Source organism: Protobothrops mucrosquamatus, unplaced genomic scaffold, assembly GCF_001527695.2.
Source record: "Protobothrops mucrosquamatus isolate PMUCROS unplaced genomic scaffold, P.Mucros_1.0 scaffold1012, whole genome shotgun sequence".
NCBI lineage: Eukaryota > Metazoa > Chordata > Lepidosauria > Squamata > Viperidae > Protobothrops > Protobothrops mucrosquamatus.
Window position 1 is genome coordinate 90,651 of NW_015387248.1, and position 11,955 is coordinate 102,605.

The 11,955-nt window shown below is 37.8% G+C and overlaps 1 long non-coding RNA gene across 1 annotated transcript; it reads right to left on the minus strand.

Moving 5' to 3' along the window:
• Positions 1 to 10,658: 10,658 nt before the first annotated feature.
• On the minus strand, positions 10,659 to 11,412 carry LOC107290948. Its single transcript, XR_001548963.1, has 3 exons — positions 11,397 to 11,412; positions 11,117 to 11,167; positions 10,659 to 10,704 (listed from the first exon to the last, which is right to left on the minus strand). It is a non-coding gene; the product is annotated as an uncharacterized LOC107290948 (long non-coding RNA).
• Between the last annotated feature and the right edge of the window lie 543 nt (positions 11,413 to 11,955).

The window sequence follows — 11,955 nt, forward strand, 5'->3', positions numbered from 1 at the left end:
TTCTATATTTTTGATCTTTGGGCAGGAAGATTTAGAATTAAGTTTCTCTTACTCTAGAGTGGGCTGAAAGAAGAAATAAAGGCTAAGAACTCACAAGTTCAGCCAGGCTGTTGATGGTCAGTCATAATTATCTTTTATTAGGAAACTCTTTAAAGAGGATTCTGCATGTGTGGCCTATTGAAAAAATTAGGAAACTGCCTTATACCAAGTCAACTCATATTAGCTGTCTGTACTGTACTATACTGTACTGTACTGTACTAAGAGCAGATACTCGGTTTCAAACAAATATTTTTCCTGGTTCTTCCTGAAACTGTTGGCAATTGCATTTCACTATAAAAAGCTTATGTTCTGCCATTGGCAACTTGCACACAACTGTGCCATGCCCAGTACACCATTTAGAAAACCATAAATGTCTTCCACCATGTGGATAGAGTAAAATAGGCTGGTAGGGCAAAATCAAGCCAAAGAAAAGCGTTTTAGGTTCCACTGATTTCACCAGAAAGAGTACGCTTCTTTAAAATAACTTCAGTTGTAAGCCTGGAGATATTGCCTTTTAAATATTTACTTACTACCTGTTAACTAGCAATAATCTAACTCCAGTGACATTGGTGAGTTGGAACTAGACTGCCATGTTGGATCCAGTGGAATAAATAGACATTAAATTACAATCATCACTATATTCTTTTACCAATTTAATTTGGATGAAAACATGATTAAAACTTCAGAGAAGTAATTGGACACAAGTAGGGCTTGTTTGGTTTGGAGATTTGTACAACCTGGTGGGAAAAAAATCTTGACATTTGTGGATTGATGTTTGAAAAGTGTTTTGAATATATTTGTATGAATGGGTTGACAATTGTTACTTGATTAGAAAATCCATGGGAAAAACAGCAGTGAAGACTCATCTTTTCTTAAGTAACCATAGTTTCCTCTCTGATAGTCCATTCTGACTTTCCCTTAACATGTAATCCATTCTTCCCAAAGTAATCCTGTGGCATTGAGTGGGTTCAGCCAACAGCAGACTTAATAGCTGGCCATCAACACCCCAATCCACAAATAAGAGGCCATAACCAACCAGGCAGACATAAATACTATGCATAGAATAGCCCAAAGCACACATTCCTGTAGAGAAAAGTTCCCTGAGGATGGGCCCCAGCATGAGTCTGAAAGCTTGGAAGATTAAACCTCTGGTCCTGGTGACCGGTGACCAGTGACCAACCCATATTGGGTACTGCAACATTATCCTGGGACACATATATTTACCTTCATTTGCAACATTAAATAGTTCTGGTTCTTAAACTTTCCCTCTGCCCCCAGCCCTCCTACTTCTAAAATTTCTTGGCATTTGTAGAACTGTTGTGATTTCAATGATCTTTGTGATGCTTTTACAGAGATGATTTGATGGCTGTACAAAGCAAGGATAATTCATTATTATTTATTAAATTTATATGCCATCCATCACACTCTCAAGCGACTCTGGGTGGCTTACAGCAATATAAAAATAATTAAATGATAAGAGTGTGAAAAGATTAACATTATAAATAAAATATAAAATTTAAAACATGAAACTAATAATAATAATAATAATAATAATAATAATAATAATAATAATAATAATAATAATAATAATAATAATAATAATAATAATAATAAACAACTTTATTACGGTCATAGACCAGCAATAAAACATGAAACTGTTAAAAAATAATTTTAACATTCATCTTGGAGGAGCACGATCAAAGACAATAAAATGTGGCAGTGTGGAAAATCTTGCTCATGAAAGAATGAAGCCCTAACTTTTCCAAGTTTAAACTGTTCTGTCTTCCTTTTTTGATTTTCCACTTCTCATTCCTCTCTAACATTTAAGCACTGAGTTTAATCTGAGATTCCCAACTGAGTATTCAGCCCTGCATCTTCTTCATTTATATCTACTTGGCTTCTGTTCTAACTTACTTTGTTAAGTTTATTTTCAATAAAATAATACAAGCCCTAGCATTATGAGTCATTTCTATTTCTGTGAAAGCTTGTGGACCACATATAGACCCAGGATCATTCTTAGAAAAATGTTTTAAAAAGGCTTTTCTTGTAAATGTACCCATCAGCCCAGGAAAAAAAAACTTCACACAAACCAGAACTGACAATGCATGTGTATGAGGAAGGAGTAAGAGTTTGGGAATTTGTCCGTGATATATTTTCTTCTGAACTGGCAACTTTCCTATGGCAGCCATTTTCTCTACTTGCCTGTAGCTCCTTCTGAAAGTGACCCAAATGTGCTCCTGGCCAATAATAATAATAATAAAAGTGGGGGGCCCAGGGCTACACAATGTTTTCCTTAACTCGATTATTTTGATAGTTTTCACTTTCTGCTTTTAAGTCTTTGTCTGGGAACGGATAGATAAATTTTATTTATTTTATTTGCTTTGTCTTCAGAAGCACAGGCCTTCAGAGAGCTGAAAATGTTATGAATTCAGATTCCAGGAACGGAGCAGGACCAAATCTTGTTATGACTGACCCGTCTTGGCTTCAAAAACAAGGAGGAAGCATATTCCTTCACTGTCTCTTGCTCCTGAAAGGGTTGGCATGGTAATTATCAAAAAACCTTGAACAAGTTGCTGGGAGGCCCTGCTAAAGGGAAAGCTTGGAAACTAGCAGAATTGGGTGATATTTTCAAAGAAAATCTTCAGATTTGGACTAGACTCTCCAAATGCATTTAGGGTAGTTATTGTAAGGTGCCTTATAGAATTAGAATAGATTTTGTCATCTCTTTATGCTACAGATGCAAGAATTTGGACATAGTAGATCTAATAAAGATTATTAGATCTCCAAAATTTCAAGCAGGGATCTCTCCCTTTGCCTTCTACTCTGATGCTTGAAACTGGAGGAGGCAAGGAGTGAATGTGAGCTCTTCTGCATGAAAATGAGGGGCTCAGCCCATGAACAATGGGCCATCCTCAAAGATATGGCACCTACATCCCAGTCTGCATAGGCCTAGTTGGCCTGAAAACCTGAAGAATTTTCCCCACTATGGAATTTCCAGCTACACATTTTTAATAGGAAACAGTGGTTGGTTTACATATCCTGCTAAGTCATTACATTGTTTGCTTAGATTTGTCTTAAACACACCATTGTACCTTGTTGGCCCATAAGCCAAGATACCTGGCTTGATATTAAAGGCAAATTAGGACCCCAAAGCTATTCAACAGACTATGTTTAAAATCATGTGTGAATCTAACTACTGTATATAGAAAGCCATTTTCCCCCAAGTTGGCACACTCTTAGGTTTGTTAAAATTGCAGCTCTCATAATTCCCAAACACTAAATTAATAGTTCCTAAAGGGTGACAGATTAGAAAAAGCTACTCTTTCCATGCCTATCAAGGCTTGCCTATAAGCCAAGGGCAGGAGATGAGTTTTTATCTGTTGACTTTGTGCTTAGTTTGTAATGAATCTATCCACAATATGCTTATTTTCCTGCCCTGGGTATTTTCTGCAGACCTTACTTTATTCTTATCATTTCACCACAAGGGCATAATCTCCCCATAAGATGGAAAAGCCATTGCTCTCTCACCAAATTCGTGACATTTTAAAATGCCTTTTTCCCCAAAAAAGAAAACCTATGGTTTGGGAGGAGATACTGCTCAGAGACAAAGGTTATTCTGAGAAAAGTCCTTTGGTCTAAACCCAGGGATGTCCAAGCTTGGCAACTTTAAGATATGCGGACTTCAACTCCTAGACTTCCCCAGCCAGCACATCCACAGGTCTTAAAGTTGTCAAGATTGGACACTCCTAATCTAAACTTGGAGACGCCCTGCTAGGTCAGTGTTAATAGTATTGGGATAGATCAGGGGTCTTCAAACTTGGTAACTTTAAGACTTGTGAAGTTCAACTCCCAGAATTCCTCAGCCAGTCCTAGTTGAAGTCTACAAGACTTAAAATTGCCAAGCATGAAGACCCCCTGGGACAGATGGACAGTGATCTGGTCTCAGTAGAAGGCAACTTTCTATATTCTTAATGTTAAAACATCCTGTGATTTTATTTCTTTCATATTCACTACTGTCATATTTATATATTGAGGAGCAGAAGCTGAATTATGGTAGCTGAATACAGGTAGTCCTCGACTTACAAGTCAACTTAGTTCACTTAGTGACCGTTGGAAGTTACAACAGCACTGAAAGAAGTGACTTATCCCCATTTTTCACACTTACTGTACAACCATTCAGCATCCCCAATGTCATGTGATAAAAATTTGGACACTTGGTAACTGACTCATATTTATGACGTTTGCAGTGTCCCAGGGTCATGTGATCACCTTTTGCGACCTTCTGACAAAGTCAATGGGAAAGCCAGATTCACTTAACAACTGTGGCAAGAAAAGTCATAAAATGGGGCAAAACCCGCTTATCAAATGTCTCGCTTAGCAACAAAAATTTTAGCCTCCATTGTGGCTCCACAAGACAAGGACTACGGTAGACAAAATTAGTTCCTGAAAAGCAAGGGAGAGAAGTGTCAGTGATGCTTGGGGAAGGCTACCATTGGCCAAAACAGGAAAATCTGAAGAAAAAAGAAAAACTGGAGGAGGGAACTCCAAGGATATATATCCAGAATAAAGGCATGAAATTCTACACAAGAAACAATAACAATAATACATCTTTTGCTACCTTTGTTGTTATAAAGCAGGTTGATTACCAGGACTGTCAGAGAACTATGTCAAGAACTATTGAGGGTGATTAATTGTGGCATGGCTTTTTGCAAACCCCAAAACAAACCCAAGATATTTGTGAGATATGTTTTTTGGGAAACAGACTTGACTTCTGAAAACCACATAGAGAAGTTGATGCAGTTGTGTTAGCAGCACCAAAGTAGCTTGCAGGTATATTCTTCTCCCCAGGACTGAGAGAGTAACTGGCCCAAGAGTCTCTGTACCTAGAGCAAGACTAGAATTCTAGCTTTTCCTGCTCCTGGCCCAACTCCTTAACCACTAGCTCAAAGTGCCTCTCTGTTTAGAGGCCTGTTCCGACATATTTTTATATATATTCAATATATAACCTACCTCACAGGATTGTTGTTCTGGGGAAAATAGGAGGAGAAAGGAGTGTTAGGTCTGTTTGCTGCCTTGAGTTATCTATACCAGGGGTCCCCAACCCCCGGTCTGTGGACCAGTCCCGGGCCACGGCACGCCAGCAACCAGTTCACACAAACAAGCAAAGCCCCATCTGCGAGATGCAGGCAGCACACAAAACCACGCACCCTCCGGTCCGCGGAAAAACCTCTCTCCATGGAACCGGTCCCTGGTGCCCAAAAGATTGGGGACCTCTGATCTATACAAATAATAAAGGTGGGATGTAAATAAAAACAAACAAACAAACAAACAAACAAACATTAAAGCCTAGCCCTTCACTTAGGACTTCTTTGTCTGAATCTTATGCAAGTGGTACTTATTTTTAAGGGTGGGGTTTTTTTTTGCATTCTTGTAATGTAGTAGTTCCATTGTAAGCCACCTCAATTTAATATGTTAAGAATCAGTTTACAAACCCACACAACCATAATATATCCTGTTCTTCTAAAATCATGAAGAATGAAATACCTGGGCATAAAAGGAGTCTCACTGTGCGTGTAAATAGGAGCAATCCTCCAAGAGACTGCTTTAGTCATGCACTTCTAACACCTTTTTTACATTCCTGTATTAAAGGCAGTGTTTCCAGTTTGGAGTGCTTAACAAAAGAAGTCTCTTGTTATGAGGGGGTCAAGAGGGGCATTTTTAAGAGGAACATTTTGCAAAATGAGCTGCTCCTTATAAAACTCAAAAAAAGGTGTTATTTGATTATAAGGAGCTTGCTGATTGACTTCAAAGAAAAAAAAATCACTTTCAGTTAGTGTAATCCTGGTTTTCCTTAAGTAATACAATTGATTGGTCTCCACACATGGAACCATAAACTAGCCACTTTCTTCTGTACCATCACATGAATACAGGTAGTCCTCGACTTACGACCACAATTGAGCTCAAAATTTCTATTGCTAAGCAAGACATTTGTTAAGTGAATTTTGCCGCATTTTATAACTTTGCTTGCCAGAGTTGTTAAGTGAATCACTGCAAATGTTAACTTAGTAACATGGTTGTTAAGTGAACCTGGCTTCCCCATTGACTTTACTGGTCAGAAGGTCGCAAAAGGTGATCAAATGACCCCGGGACACTGCAACCGTCATAAATATGAGTCAGCTGCCAAGCATCAGAATTTTGATCATGTGACCATGGGGATGCGGCAATGGTCGTATGTGTGAAAAATGGTCATAAGTCACTTTTTCCAGTGCTGTTGTAGCTTCAAACGGTCACTAAATGAACTGTTGTAACTCAAGGACTACTTGTTACATAAATACAAATATAAATAAAATTACTGATTCTTGGTAACTTCCTGAATTAATCCCTGCAGCTTTTTTTTCCCCTGGCAAGATTTTCAGAAGTGGCTTGCCCTTGCCTCCTTCCTGAGGCTGAGACAGAGTGACTGGCCCAAATCACCCAGCTGGCCTCACGCCCAATGCTAGTCTAAAACTCACATTTTCCCAGTTTCTAGTCCAGTGCTTTAACCGCTGCACCAAACTAGGGCTGGCTAATTTATCGTTTGGTGTGACATGTCGCTATAATCACAGTGAATATTTTGTGCCTTTGCATCTCCACACAGCCCTTCACTTCCCTAGCATAAACAGAGATCTTCCTGTCTTAATCTCTGTACTCCACGCTCAGAAAAATGGCTAAATGATTGTGCTTGATTTGAGAAATGCAGATTAACTTGTGTTTGAAGGTGTAAGTCGCTTTTAAAGAGGAAAAAAAGCAATGTTTGTTCTTGGTACTGCCTACATCAGGAGTGTCCAACTTTGACACCTTTAAGACCTGTGGATTTCAACTCCCAGAATTCCCCGTGGCTGGGAAATTCTGCGAGTTGAAGTCCACAGGTCTTAAAAGTTGCTAAGTTTGGACATCCCTTACCTACATCATACTATTTTTTTAAAGATTTAGAACTGGCTGTCCTGTTAATTTCTTATGGGACTGATTTCTAGCCAAAGAGGTCAGCCTCTCAATAATGCTATTTAGAAATAATGGATACATTACTTACAGTATGTTAGACAGCACTGCAATTCCTTGGCTCTCTCACTACCATTTGGGTTTTCTCAGTGTTGTGTACTGGATTATGGTAATTAGATGAAAGAAGAACATGGATTCTTTTGTTTTTAATTATCCAACAGTGGGAATTTTTGTAGATGCAATGGGAAAAAAATACCCTGCAATTCCTTTTCTCTTAAAATAAACTAGATTGAGGCAGACACTGATGAGGGAAAGTGTATTTCTTTTTTATGGCTGAGTAATACTACTTTTGAATTAGAACCATTTAGAAACAATGCATTGAATAACAATGGAAGCAGGAGAAGCAACAGCTAATGTCTACTTGAAGGCCTTGGTGTCTTTGAATTTCAAAGCTGTCTAAGAAGATCAAGGCTCTTTGCATATGCCCAGAGGTTCTATTAATAGAGCAAGCAGGTGCAACAAGAGAGAAAAATATAGTATTTTGATAGTTATACCACAAGAGGCTTGCATGAATTCAGTAGCAGGACACAAACCCTCTATTATGGGCTGCGGAAGTACGAGTAGTCCCCAACTTACAACAGTTCACTTAGTGATTGTTTGAAATAACAACGGCACTGAAAAAAGTGCCTTCTGATCATTTTTCACACTTATGACCATTGCAGCATCCCCATGGTCACATGACCAAAATTCGGACGTTTGGCAACTGACTCATATTTATGACGGTTGCAGTGGCCCAGGGTCATGTGATCCCTTTTGAGACCTTCTGACAAGCAAAGTGTCAAGGGGGAAGCCAGAGTCACTTAACAGTTGTCTTAGTAACAACTTCAGTGATTCACTTAACAAACTTGGCAAGGAAGGTTGTAAAATAGGGCAAAATTCAGTTAACAAATGTCTTGCTTAGCAACAGAAAATTTGGGCTCAATTGTGGTCGTAAGTCGAGGACTACCAGTAATGAGGTTCTGAAATGCCCTTTTCAATTCAGTGATAGCAATCTTCTCCAACTTGAGACAGACTACAACTCATTGTATTCCCTAACCACTATGACAGGCGTCCTCAAACTTGCTTGGCTACGTTAAGACTTGTAGACTTCAACTCCTGGAATTCCCCAGCCAGCCATGCTGGCTGGAGAATTCTGGGAGTTGAAGTCCACAAGTCTTAAAGTGGCCAAGTTTGAGGAACCCTGCACTATGGTATGAAGCTGGGCATGATGGTAGCCATCTGGAAGCCATCTGGATGTGGGGAAGTCTTATTAAAGCTTTCTTCAAGTGAAGGAACTGGGCCTAATTTACTGGAAAAGAGGAAGATTAGAGGCATGATAATAGTCTTCAGCTATTGATACTGTACTGTCTTAGAAAGGATGAAGTTGATTTGATTTCTGTTCTCCTCAGTATAGAATTGGTATCAACGGAAAGAAATACTAGGGAGGCAGGTTTCATCTCAACACTGAAAGCACTTAATGATAAGAAATGTACAAGAGTGAGACAGGCAATTACAGAGATTTCAGGGAATCGAATACAAATTTGTTGTAGTTAACACAAGTATAGGATTCTGTAGACATTCAGTCACTGCTCTGCGATATAAAGCTCTCAATTTTGGGGAAAGTTAAAATGGGAAGGGGGAGAGATATAGAAAGAACATAGGCCACCCTCAGTTCCAAAGGGAAAGGATGATAGTCAGAGATATAATCAAATAGGAGGTAGAGATATAATCAAATAAGATGCATCATGCCCTGAGTTGGGGCAAAAAATATATATCTATCTATCGCAGTTCTACCATTTCTCCTTTTGTATCTGGTCAGTGAACTTTAGAATCATGCTTTTGCTCTATATACATATTTAATAAGGGAGGAAAGGAGTGTATGTAAAATTTATTCTACTCCCAAATTGATTTCTCTTCCTAGAATTTTACTGGATGTCCATAACAGAAAAGCCTTCCTTCTAAACTATTTCTGATTTGTACAATACACTTATTCGGACTAAAATGTGATTGATGAGTTTGTAGCTCCAAGTATGGTACAAACCCAAGCTGTGCTTCTTCCCTGACCTGATGGAGCCCAACTCCCATAATTCCCAACCAGTTCAGATATTCTGAGTCTACTTCACTTTCTTTTGCTTTTGAGATTCCTTATTATATGGAAACAGAACAGGAGAAGGGGTTACAATGCAAATGAATCTTTTAAGCTATTTAGGTACCTATAGACTAAGCCATTGTGCCTATTAATAGGAACAACATTTTTGCTACTAAAATGTACAAGGTATGGGAATCTGTATTTGAAAGATGACAATATTTTTAAGCAATGCATTCTTAGCTCTGAAAGCCTATTTAATTAGCAGTATATCCCACTAAATAAGTCCCAAGTAAAATGCATAGGTTTGAGTCTTTATAAACCATAAAAGCTAATATGTGAGAGAAATTTATATAGAGAAATATTTTGCTAAAGTCCACAATTTAAAGTTTTAATGTTAAGATTATTCATGATGGAACAGTGAGCCTGCAGCTGTAAATTTTGATACTCTTGGAAATGAGTCATATTTCTTTGTGTCAAGGGACCTATAGATACCTTAACATTTAAGATTCATGAACCCACTTATTAAGCCTGTGCTTAACTTTAACTTTATGTATAGGATTACACTGTTACCTGTGTTTTATTAATAAGAATAATAAAATTGCAGTGTTTCAAGTGGTTATTGCATTTTAAGTGAATTCCATTGAACATTCTTGGCATTTTATGAGTATCTAAGCAATCATCTCATTTGGCATACAAGACAAAATGAATTGGAAAGTTATAAAAAATGCTGTTTTTCAGCAGCAATTCCCCTTTTAAATTATAACAGTTGAAGCTTTTAGGAACATCAGGATGTGTGCACAGCCATATAAATATGTCAGGTGATTTTTTGGCTTAAATTTAGCCATGGCACAAGAACCTTTGTGCATTGATACAGAACAACTCTTAAAACCCCCAAGCACACAAAATGTATTGATTGTGTATGTATTGATTGCTAAGAAAACCTGTACATATTATTGAAACACCCCAGAGTTATTTATCAAAACCCACTGACAAAGTATTACCATTTTGTATTGTTTCTGCCTTAATTTGCCAACTTTAAAGCCCAAGAAAACCTGTACATATTATTGAAACACCCCAGAGTTATTTCTTATCAAAACCCACTGACAAAGTATTACCATTTTGTATTGTTTCTGCCTTAATTTGCCAACTTTAAGTAAGATGCACACTCAGATCAAATATATATATAATTTTATTACTAAATCAAAAGCAACAGGTACAAATCAAATGAAGTTTTCCAAGCCAACTGAATCATTTTTCACAAAGTGACATACAGGCATAATTATATCATTTGTTCAGATACAAACATGCATACTTTACTACTTTATTACATAGAAATCCTCTGCACATTTAATTGGAAGTCAAGTATGATTGAAATTTATTCACAAAGCATCATTTAACAGAAGGCAACCATCTTACAATGCAAATATATAGATCCATGAGAACCTGTGGGTGAAAAAGAAGAGGGATTTTAGTTTAACTATGGCCTGACATTTACACAAAAACAACATGTAACAGAAGGCAACCATCTTAACAATGCAAATATATAGATCCATGAGAACCTGTGGATGAAAACGGATTTTAAAGTATGGGTATGACTTTATTCACAATATAACATGTAACAGAAGTGAGATTTATTCACAAAGTATGTAATAGAAGGCAACCATCTTAAAAATGCAAATGTACAGATCCATGAGAAGCTGTGGATGAAAACAAGAACAGATTTTACAGGCTGGAATGCAGTTAACATGACATTTCCTGGTATCTAAAAGTTCTTACTAACACCTCTTACTTAGAGGGGTTTTAAGACACAAACACAACATACAACAGAAGGCAATACCACAACACAACATAAAACAGAACGCAACCATTTTAAGATTGCAAATGTACAGATTCTTATTCAGAAGTTACTGAAGTGCAGCCATAGAATTTATTTTTGTGACTAGCACTTTAGCAAACTCCTTTGTTTCTTACCCATCTTCTTCTAGTTTTAGGCTCCTTTTCTCCAGAACTGCAGTCTGTCGCCTAAAAAAGAAAAATAAAGTCAGTTACAATATATTAAGGGTCACATTAGATATTCCATGAGGACCTGTGGATGAAAACAAGAGAAATGGATTTTGCAGGCTGAGTTAACAAGGCAAATACAGATTCTTATTCAGAAGTTACATTACACTGCATTCAATGGAACATATTCCTTGACACTTATAATTTATTTTGTGACTAGCACTTTAGCAAACTCCTTTTTGTTTCTTACCCATCTTCTAGGATTTTTTTCTCCAGAACTGCAGTCTGTCGCCTAAAAATAAAAATAAAGTCAGTTACAATATAATAAGGGTCACATTATAAATTCCATGACAACCTGTGGATGAAAACAGGAAAAAATGGGTTTTGCAAACTGGGATGGTAACATGACACTTCCTGGTATCCACAAGTTCTTGCTAACACCTCTTGCTTCTAGCAGCTGTAAGAGAGAGGATATGCCCTCCGGGGAGTAGCTGCTGCATTCTACTCCTTACCCCGTTTAAAAGCAAACCTTAGCTAGGCTTCAAAAATCTCATTGTAAGCAGAATATTTCAGCATGGATCAACTCACCAACAAAAACTGGAGACCCGATCGGCAGAGCTGGGATCAATCTCACGGCTTGCTTCCTTGAAAAGTTTTCAATCTCACTTGGGAATGCAGCTGAAGGCGGCCTCCTGCCAGGGCGATGCCACACTCCATCGCCCCATTTTCCCATGCCTTATGCCTCTTTAAATTCGAACTATCAAAGAAGTATATGCATAGGAAAAAGGAACGACGAGCAGAAATCAATG